At 42.5% G+C, this 10,976-nt stretch overlaps 1 long non-coding RNA gene across 1 annotated transcript; it reads right to left on the bottom strand.

Annotated features, from left to right (window-relative positions):
* Positions 1–1,315: 1,315 nt before the first annotated feature.
* LOC127167298 (uncharacterized) lies at positions 1,316–2,049 on the bottom strand. The gene is made up of 3 exons (XR_007827975.1): positions 1,902–2,049; positions 1,532–1,746; positions 1,316–1,405 (listed from the first exon to the last, which is right to left on the bottom strand). It is a non-coding gene; the product is annotated as an uncharacterized LOC127167298 (long non-coding RNA).
* Between the last annotated feature and the right edge of the window lie 8,927 nt (positions 2,050–10,976).

Here is a 10,976-nt window from a genome sequence, read left to right as displayed (position 1 = left end):
CACTCTTAGGCTAAAATGAACCCAAATTGAGCTACGCATTAAATCTACAAATCTTGTTCATTTTAAAATCACTTTAACACACGCAGAATGACTGTCAAAAGATAAATATTTATTAAAAACTACAACAAGAGAAAACATTCAAAAGTAACATGCATGTGAAAAGAAATGCAGAAAAAGTATGGAATTAGCAGGTACAGGGTTTATAAATGAAGCACTGACACATTTGCCGACTATAACGTTTAAGACCAAATTTTACAATTTACATTTTGTATATTGTATAAAACTAATACACAAAAACACTATTTAACAATAATTATACAATAAGTTTTTTTTTTTTTTCTTTTTTTTTACACAAACTATTCTGGCATGACAGTACACTAATAAACTACAACATTAACACTCATATTATAACATTTAACACAAGCAAATGTGTAAAGTATTGTGAGCATGTGTATAAATGAGTGTGAACTCCATTTTTACTAAACAAAGCATTTGACATTTTGTTTTTACAGACTATACACTTACTGTTTGTTTCATAGTCCATGAACACATACAGAACATGCATCACTGACAGTTTTCATTATCTCTTTTTAGATAATTGATGTAGCCATGAAAGGCTCAGCAAAGGCATGCAACATCTTTTACATTATCCAGGGTGGCAACCACTGTTGCATCAGTTTGGGGGAAAGATCATTTCTTGTCCAGCACTCATCCCAGTCACCACCTGTTCTTCATCAGTGGCCTAAAAAAAAACATTTAAAAAATAAAACATTTAGTTAAAATGTAACCATTTTCAAACAGAGGTGCAACCAATTCTGTAAGGATAGGTAACTAGACTGTTTTATAATTTCAACCATATTGTGTGGTCGTTTATTGTCTTTGTCTACCACAGAGCTCTAGAATACTAAAATAGCAGACTCTCTTATGTCTCTGGCCTTTTAACATCTACATAAAACATTCTTTTACACTTCAACCATCTTTCCCTCTCTTATGAAGAAGCTGAGAAGATCGCCTCCTCACATAAGCAGGCTTCTGTGTTGTTAACTCCAAAGTTGGTTTCTGCAATGAAAAACACAGACATCAGTGATTTAATTAAAATGTGAACAAGTCATCATACTGTTGTTGCATCAAAATGTTAAGTAAACAGGCAGGAGACAATAGAAGCATTTATTTTCTACAAATAACTTGCATCAATCTCGAAACAATCAAGCGCTCATCTATTTCTCTGGCTTTCTACATAATGTCTAAAGCTTTTTTCACTCTTAGACAAAAAAAAAAAAAAAAATGGTGACATGACATTATGACCTTTACTTGCCTTAAACCGTCTTTCCCTCTCTTATGAAGAAGCTGAGAAGATCGCCTCCTCACACAAGTAGGCTTCTGTGTGGTAAAGTTGGTTTGAGTTCTGCAATGAAAAACACCAACATCAATGGTTTAAAATGTGAACAAATCATCATATTACTGTTGCATTAAAATGTGAAGTAAACAGGCAGGAGACAACAGAAACATGTATTTTCTAAAAATAACTCACATTAATCCTGAAAGAATGAAGCTCTCCTATGTCTCTGGCTTACAACATCTACAAAAAGGCAAACATTCTTTTACTAATAGTCAAAAAAATTGATAATATGGAATTATGACCTTTACTTGCCTTATACTGTCTTTCCCTCTCTTCTGAAGAAGCTGAGAAGATTGCCTCCTCTCACACAGGCTTCTGTGTTGTTAACTCCAAAGTTGGTTTGAGTTCTGCAATGGAAAAACACAGACATCAATGATTTAAAGGGGTCATCGGATGCCCATTTTCCACAAGTTGATATGATTCTTTAGGGTCTTAACGAAAAGTCTATAATATACTTTGGTTAGAAATTCTCAATGGTTGTGTAAAACAACACCCTTTTTACCTTGCCAAAATCAACTCTGCAAAAATCATGTCATTCTGGTCGAGGCTGCTTTAAATGCAAAATGAGCTCTGCTCACCCTGCCCCTCTCTTCTCACTGTGGAGAGATGGGCGTGTTTACATTAGCCGCTAAACTTGCTAACTAGCACATTATTAAGAAAGGCGATCGCAAAGATTCATAAAAAACCCTTATACTCACTTCTGCTGTAAGTGAAGCTGGATCATGAATGATTCACGTGAACATAGAGGCATTTATGTAGATCGGGAGGCGCATTCCCTTCACAAACAAACTAATCTACTACATCTTCAGGGCTCAGATGTCGGGAGTAAATGATGACCACTATGTTCATTACATCCAGCAACACAACACCTCAATCACTCAATCGGAGATATTCTTGTCTAACTTACATCCCTACTCTGGCATCGAAACAAAGAGGGTGGACTGTCCAGCTGATCTGAGGTAAAACAGTCATGTCAATCAACTATCGTGGGAGCGGCCTCTGTGGGTGTGATGCCACAACGACAGGCATTTGAGAATGGCTCGATTTGAAAAAGGGAATATTACTTTTACAGATTAATTAAAAACCACTGCATGGATTTTATCATTATTGGGTAGATTTGTACATGCACTGCCAACACACATTAATGTTCAAACAACATGTAAAAGTGAACTTAGCATCCGATGACCCCTTTAATTAAAATGTGAACAAGTCCTCATACTATTGTTGCATCAAAATGTTAAGTAAACAGGCAGAAGACAATGGAAACATTTATTTTCTACAAGTAACTCATATCAATCAAAAAAGAATGAATCTATCCTGTCTCTGGCTTTGAACATCTACATAACACATTTTTACTCTTAGACAAAAAAAAAAATAAAAAAAATAAAGATAACATTAAATTATTACCTTTACTTGCCCTAAATCGTGTCTCTCTCTTTTCTAAAGAAGCTGAGAAAATTGCCTCCTCACACAAGTAGGTTTCTGTGGTGTAAACCTCAAAGTCTGTTTCAGTTCTGCAAAAAATGGACATCAGTGGTTTAAATAAAATGTGAACAAGTAATCATACTGTTGTTGCTGCATCAAAATGTGAAGTAAACAGGCAGGAGACAAGAGAAACATGTATTTTCTAAAAAAAAAAAAAAGCACATTACTCCTGAAAGAATGAAGCTCTCCTATGTCTCTGGCTTTCCACATCTCCAAAACATTAACCTGTTAATAACACTCTATTAACACCTAAATCTTTTGTAAATATGACATAAGAAACTTACAGACGTTGTATTTATCTCTTCCGAAAACCGCGTTAGCGTATTTTCCAGTGAAAGCTCTTTTCCGACTTTTTCCGCGTTCCATGAAATCTCAAAATTCTCCCGGACACACATAATGAATGATGACTTTACATTTTTAATCTTTACTTACCGAAAGTCGTCCTTCACTCGCTTCCATCTGCAGACGCTAAAAAAAAATTGCGGCTTCTCGCACTTGTAACCTAGGTGAACACAACGTGCGTGCTCTCTCTCGGGTCCGCGTTCCTAACCCAGCATGGCTGGGTTATAAATTAAGATCATTTTTTAGAGTGTAGTTGTTCTGCTTTGAGATAGAAACTAGGTTCATCAACAGTAACAATATAATTTAATTTTCTGCACCTCAACGTTGCTAAAATATAGTGCCAGTATGTGCACTCATTGGCGCCCCCTCCTGCTGGTCGCGCCATAGGCGACCGCCTATCATAACGAGCCCTAACCCCTGAATTGGCATTTAGACGTATTTAGCCACTGTTTAATGCAGGGGATGAATGCATTTAACATGCAGTTATAAATGCATGAAAAATGCTTTAATACTTTAATCATAAAACGTTGAATGCTGATATTTACAATTATTTTAAAGTGCTCCTATTATGCCTTTTCAAATATGATCTTTCATGTAGTGTGTAGCTGTATGTGAACAAACTATCTGCAAAGTTGTGAAGCCGACAGTGCACGATAAATAAAGTTATTGTCTACCAAAAAAAGAGTCGGCTCACATTTGCCTGAAGGAGTCGTCAGGAATTCGAATCTTTTTCTGTTACGGCCATACCTCACGAAGTAACATATTTGCATAATGTCCGCCCACGTTCTACGTCGCGAACAACTTGCCCGCCCACAAACAGTAAAATTTCTGTGTGGTTTACTTCACATGGAAATTTACACTTACATTATCCACAAGTTTCCTACGCCTCATGAGACCTTGCGTCAAAAGCGGAAGTGTCTTCTGGTTCCAAGTAAACAAGTGGGACCTAGCACTCATTCAGCTGACAGTAGTGATGGGCAAATGAAGCCTCGTATGAATTGACATTTAATCTGACTATTTCGGGAAAAGATTAAAAGCTTCTAGTTTGTCGAAAACAGCGCGATCTGGTGGTTAGTAAAAAATAAAGCAGCCAGAAGCATGTGAAAGAAACACCATCGGAGGAAACATTCACCACACATTTCACGGATCGACTCATGTTACGTGCACAATATAAGTCTAACAGTGTGTTTGTTTGTTGAATTTCTGTCTCAAATAAATTAATTTACCACTTAAACAGTGGCATTAAATGCTAGTACGAATATGATGTAATAGAAGAATAATGTACACATGAAGTGCATATGGCAAATATTTAATTTTCCTGAAATAAATTGTATTTTTCATATTACTTGTATGACTGGGTATTTAAAAATATAAATGAATAAGTAAGATCTGGGGGTTCGAACCGACACACGGTTCGTGAATCTCGCACGGGACTGGAGAGAAAGGGATGCTTTGTTCGTGATTTCTACGTTAACAACACAAGCCTCGAATCGAGGCTTCATCTGGCACACCCCTTAACATAAGCTCCAAATGTCACATGGCATAGTTAACAGTCATTTAAGATTTAATGATACAAACTTGCTGACGATGTGGGAGCACAGCTTCGAACAACATATGTTGTCCCTGATAAAGGTTTGCAACTTTACAAAGTAAATAATGATCCGAAAAACACTTAGCCTCTTGCTAATTAGAACACAAAATACCACTGGTATACTACTGCCGCCCCACCGGAAGTTGTACCAACGTTCTTTTCTAAATCACGCAGCGCAGCGCTTTCCGCGTTCGGTGTGAAAGCCGCCTTAATGCATTATACAGTGTTGAAGTTTACAACATAGAGGTGTGCCCGGTTCGCTTACATAAGCAAATTGCGAGCACTTTCCACGGTAGACCGTGCTAACTTGTCGATCAGGCACTTCAGCCGTTTAATCGTCAGACTCCAGCTCGAATTGGTATGGTAAAATCGATGCCGTCTTTTCTATGTATTGACAACATGGGCGTCGGAACCACTGAATGTGGGTGGGACAGGACCCACCCACTTTTGAAGACCAGTGATATTGGACCCACCCACTTTTACCGTCTCTAATTCAGCAAATAAGTCTGCGCACTTTTTAGAGCGCCATCAGTCAAATCCATTCCACATAAAATGAGATGTGAAAAGGCAGAAAAACAATTTCGGCAAAAGGCGGATGCGAACTCGGGTCGTTTGCGTCAAAATATTTATTCGCTTTTCCATTTACGCCGTGTTTTAAGTGTCGTCTTTTGCAATGTTGTTACATAAATCTTTTAAGGGCAGGACACATTTACTTCCGATGCCCATGACTGACAAGTCTCCAGGGCTGTCAATCAGTCAAGGCAATGGGCGTTTCGTTCTCCGACACGCTGCACGCGGTAGACCAATCATAAAGGACTGCGCCTTCTGACCAATCACAGCAGTGAGGGCTCACGGAAAGGAGGGGTTTAGAGAGACAGATTCTTTGAACTGTTTCGCACGAGTCGTTTATGAATCATTTAGAAATGGGGTAAAATTAAATCTATTTTTGGAGAAAACTAAAGTGTTTTTTGACCTTGCATATGTGTAAACCTGTTTTGGGAGTCTGTTAAAACAATATTAGCAACCTTTAAAATGGCATTATAGGAGCACTTTAAAAATGAAGCGGTACTTTAAATGTGGAATTACAGTCGCCAGTAGGTGTCAGTAAGTCACACTTAATAAATGAGTCATTGCGATTGAACCGAATCATTTAAACGGTTGATTTATGCAGGAACGAAACACGGTCGTGTTGTTTAGAGACGCAAAACAGTACAGTGGCTATGTTTGGAATGATTTTTGTTGGCGAAATAGCGCAAAAATAGGCAATATGGTGTCTAAACGTAAGTCACTTAATATTAACTTACAATTTATTGAACTGTTGTATAAAATCAATATCCCATTTATGATTTTTGCAAAAAAAAAAAAAAAAAAAAAATAGCACTCTTTGTGTGATATTGATTAACTATATGAAATGATATAAATATACATTTTCTGCCCCCATATCCTGAATTTTGTGAAAATACATTTTAATAGACTGAATCACGCAGTGAAAGAACGCACTCCAAATGAGCAGTCAGTCTAGCGAGTGTTTAAGCACTCATAACTCCTCTTATAATTGTAATGCCACGCCAGCAGAGGGAGCCATCTCCCGAGTACTGACTGCACGCTCCCTCTGCTGCTTCTACTGTCACTTCCTGTTTGGCAGTATTTAAGGACTCACCATGTGCTCACTCACTGCGAAGTATTGCCAGTTTACCTGCCTTACCGAGCGTTTTCTGATTATCCTGTTTTGCTTACACGTGTATGATTCTGCCTTGTTTTCTGACTGCCGTTTTCTTGGATTTCCCCTATTGGATTGTTTGCCTGTGTGGACTGCTATTACGGTTTGACTATTCTGCCTGGTTTATCACTACGTTTACGGATTACCCCTGGACTGTTGTAAGATTGGACTGCTTTCTGGTTATCGACCCACTGCCTGGCTACATGTGTATGTTTTCTGTTGTTTGCAATAAACTTCCGCAAATGGATTCTAACGCCACCTCAGCGTCATCGTTACAGAATACTTCGCCTACCCTGAATCCAGCGGAGGTCTCCAACTTGCAAGCAGCATTCGCTTACCAGAGCGAGTTGTTAAAGAGTTATCAGGAGCAACTCGCTAAGCTACAGTCCGTCAACGAACACCTGACGCACTACGTACGATCTCTGCCTCCTCCCATGCCTTCAACGGTAAGCTTCGCTCTTCCTAACAAGTTTGACGGTACGGCTGAGCAATCCAAAGGTTTTGTTCGTCAAGTGAAGCTGTATTTCGAATATCAACAAGACCGTTTTGAATCTGAGGAGAAGAGATGTGCGTTCTTGATGACTCTGCTCACAGGGAGAGCTTTGGACTGGGCTTCAGCTGTATGGGATGCCGACTCTCAACTCAAGAAATCTGTCGAGTATTTCCTGCTACAGATTCAAGAAGTGTTCGAATATCCCGCAGGGGGCAGGGATATTTCGACACAACTCATTCATGCTAAACAGGGTAACCGTACAGCAGCGGAGTATGCAATTGAGTTTCGTACTCTGGCGGCTCAGAGTGGATGGAATGATGTTTCTCTCAAAGCTATCTTCTACAACAGCTTGCATATCGACCTGCAAACCGAGCTGGCCTGCCGACGAGAGAATTCATCATTTTCCGAACTCATCAACCTCACTATCAAGATCGACAATCTCATGAGGCAGTCACCCAAGCAACGCTCAAGCAAAAGCAACCGGCATATGTCATCAACCTGTGATCATGCAACGGAACAACCACCGTCCGAACCCATGCAACTCAACGCTTCACGGTTATCTGAGGATGAACGGATTAGACGTCGTCTAAACCACCTGTGCTTTTACTGCGGTGGACCAGGCCACCGTAGTAGTGGATGTTCCCTCAAGTCCAAGAATTCATCAGGGGTAAATATCAAAGATCTCACGTCATTACAGTATAAATCTCTGACATTGCCGGTTACCATAAGAACTGATACTCTCAATCTTGATCTTACAGCGATGATTGACTCTGGGGCTGCACTGAATCTCATCAACAAGAACATCGTCCAGAAATATAATATCCCGACTCAACCATGCATACCACCCATCCAGATTAAAGCCATCAACGACACCCTCATCGACCACGGCATCCACCATCAAACCAGAACCGTAACACTACAGATTGGATTACTGCATCATGAGGATATCACTTTGTATGTGGTCGATTCACCTAAGTACGAGGTCATCCTCGGGTTCCCCTGGCTCTCCATCCATGATCCTGATATCTCCTGGTTCCAGGGGGAGCTAACTCACTGGTCACAATTCTGCATGGAAAACTGTCTTCTCGCTCAACCTCAACCATGTCTCACCACAAGCGTCGAGAGCCCTGATACCCAGGTAAAAATCACTATTCCCGATCACTACCAGGATTTATCTGAGGTCTTCAGCAAATCAAAAGCCACGCAGTTACCTCCACACCGTCCCTGGGACTGTGCAATCGATCTACTGCCCAACGCCATGCCACCTAAAAGTAAAGTTTATCCGCTGTCTCGGATGGAGGATCAAGCTATGGAGGACTACATTGAGGAGGCACTTGAATCAGGATTCATCCGGGTATCTACATCCCCTGCTGCAGCGGGGTTCTTCTTCGTGAGCAAGAAGGATGGTGGGTTGAGACCATGCATTGATTATCGTGGACTTAACAATGTTACGGTAAAGTTCCGGTACCCTCTGCCTCTAGTTCCCCCGGCTCTAGAACAACTACGGGAAGCCACCATTTACTCGAAACTTGATTTACGAAGTGCCTACAACCTCATCAGGATCAAGGAGGGGGACGAATGGAAGACTGCATTCCTCACCACTAGGGGGCACTACGAATACCAGGTAATGCCGTACGGGTTAGCCAACGCCCCAGCTGTCTTCCAGTCCTTCATAAACGAGATACTTAAAGACTTTATGAACAAATTCGTAATTGCCTACATTGACGACATCCTCATCTTTTCCAAGTCAGAAGCAGAACACATCTCCCACGTACGTGCTGTACTATCTCGCCTTCTGGAACATCAACTATATGTCAAAGCGGAAAAGTGTGAGTTTCATGTCCACCAAACATCCTTCCTTGGATATCAAGTCAGTCACCAGGGGGTCAAAATGGATCCGAGTAAAATCCAGGCAGTTACGGAATGGTCTCAACCATCGACCGTCAAGGAGTTACAAAGATTCCTGGGCTTTGCCAACTTCTATCGCCGATTCATCCGTAATTATAGTACCATTGCTGCTCCTCTAACTTCTCTGCTCAAGAACAAACCCAAGAAACTCAGTTGGACCGAAGGCGCAGAACGTGCATTCGCTACCCTCAAGGCAAGCTTCACTACCGCCCCCATCTTGAAACATCCAGACCCGGAGCTGCCATTCGTCGTGGAGGTGGATGCATCGGACTGCGGTATCGGAGCCGTTCTGTCTCAACGTCACGGTCAGCCAGGCAAACTTCATCCCTGCCCTTCTATTCCAGAAAACTCACCAGTGCAGAACGAAATTATGACGTGGGTAACAAGGAACTTTTATCCATGAAAGCAGCCATTGAGGAGTGGCGGCATTGGCTTGAGGGCGCCAAACACCCATTTCAAGTTATCACGGACCACAAGAATCTCGAGTACATCAAGGGTGCTAAGAGGCTGAATCCACGCCAGGCACGTTGGGCCCTTTTCTTCACTCGTTTCAACTTTACAGTCACTTATCGACCAGGAAGTAAAAATAGCAAGGCGGACGCTCTCTCCCGGCAACATGATCCACACATGGATCTCCTTCCACCAGAACCCATTCTTCCACCCACCGTCATACTAGCGCCCATCTCATGGGACATTATGGAAGAAATTCAGCGAAGGCACGAGCAGGACCCTCCACCACCACAATGTCCACCCAATAAGCTCTATGTACCACAAGACATGCGTCAACAAGTTCTGCAATGGGTCCATACCTCGCTTAGTGCAGGACACCCAGGTATATCTCGAACTTTACATCTGGTGAAGAACTCGTTCTGGTGGCCCTCAATGACTGCTGACACCTCTACCTTCGTCAAGTCTTGTCAAATCTGTGCACAGTCTAAGACCCCCAAAGAACTGCCTTCAGGATTGCTGCAACCATTACCCATTCCACAACGACCCTGGTCCCATCTGTCCATAGATTTTGTCACAGATCTGCCATCCTCCCAAGAATTCACAACCATACTGGTAATCATCGACCGCTTCTCCAAATCCTGCCGTCTCATCCCTCTAAAAGCCTTACCCACAGCCATGGAAACAGCCCTAGCTCTCTTCAACCATGTCTTCCGAGTGTATGGCCTACCTGAGGATATCGTCAGTGACAGAGGTGCTCAGTTCACTTCACAAGTCTGGAAAGCCTTCTGTAAGCAACTTGACATCAATGTCAGCCTCACCTCAGGATACCATCCGCAAAGTAATGGACAGGTGGAGAGACTAAATCAAGAGATCGGTCGATATCTCCGTTCATACTGCAGCAGAGAGCAGCACAGATGGTCAGAGTTCCTTCCTTGGGCCGAATATGCCCAAAACTCACCCATTCCTCTACAGGCCTCACCCCCTTTCAGTGTGTCCTGGGGTTTCAGCCCCCCATGTTCCCGTGGTCAGGTGAACCCTCTTCGGTACCGGCTGTCGATGACTGGATTAAGCGTAGTGAGAGGGTGTGGGATAGTGCTCATGTGCGCCTCCAGCGGGCCGTAAGGAATCAGGAGATTCAGGCCAACAGGCGCCGCCTTCCGCACCCTCCCTACCAACCTGGACAGCGGGTCTGGCTCTCAACATGGGACATCAAGCTGCGGCTGCCCAGCAGGAAGCTCAGCCCAAGGTATGTTGGACCATTTAAAATACTTAAACGTATAAATAAAGTTACATACCAGCTTGAGCTTCCTCCTAACTATCGCATCTCTCCCTCCTTCCATGTGTCGCTCCTAAAACCGGTCCACCCGGAGGCTGACCCCGGCCAGATGGCCCCAGAACCGCCGCCACCCTTGGATGTGGACGGCTCACCTGCTTACAAGGTGAAGGAGTTGCTGGACTCTCGGCGCAGAGGGGGTCAGCTCCAATATTTGGTGGACTGGGAGGGCTATGGACCTGAGGAGAGGTCATGGGTAGCCGCCAACGACGTACTGGATCCGTCCCTCACGGAGGAGTTTCATCGAGCCAGACC

Source organism: Labeo rohita, chromosome 6 (genome assembly GCF_022985175.1).
Source record: "Labeo rohita strain BAU-BD-2019 chromosome 6, IGBB_LRoh.1.0, whole genome shotgun sequence".
NCBI lineage: Eukaryota > Metazoa > Chordata > Actinopteri > Cypriniformes > Cyprinidae > Labeo > Labeo rohita.
The sequence above is the reverse complement of the archived record's forward strand: the minus strand, read 5'-3'. Positions and strand labels throughout refer to the sequence as shown.